Source organism: Mastomys coucha, unplaced genomic scaffold, assembly GCF_008632895.1.
Source record: "Mastomys coucha isolate ucsf_1 unplaced genomic scaffold, UCSF_Mcou_1 pScaffold20, whole genome shotgun sequence".
Classification (NCBI taxonomy): Eukaryota; Metazoa; Chordata; class Mammalia; order Rodentia; family Muridae; genus Mastomys; species Mastomys coucha.
In genome coordinates, this window is record NW_022196903.1 from 80,141,543 (window position 1) to 80,141,772 (window position 230).

The following is a 230-nucleotide window of genomic DNA, read 5'->3' on the forward strand; positions in this document are numbered from 1 at the left end:
TCCTCTCACCCTTTTAACTCCTTCTAATTCTTCTATTTTAATCTACGATATTTTAGCATACAAATTGTCCCTTATGCTCAAAAGTGACAAAGCCTAGTTTGTGAGGTGTTTCGCTTGGGGATCAAGAAGTTTCTGCCAGCCGGGTGGGTGGTGGCGCACGCCTTTAGTCCCAGCACTTGGGAGGCAGAGGCAGGCGGATTTCTGAGTTGAAGGCCAGCCTGGTCTACAGA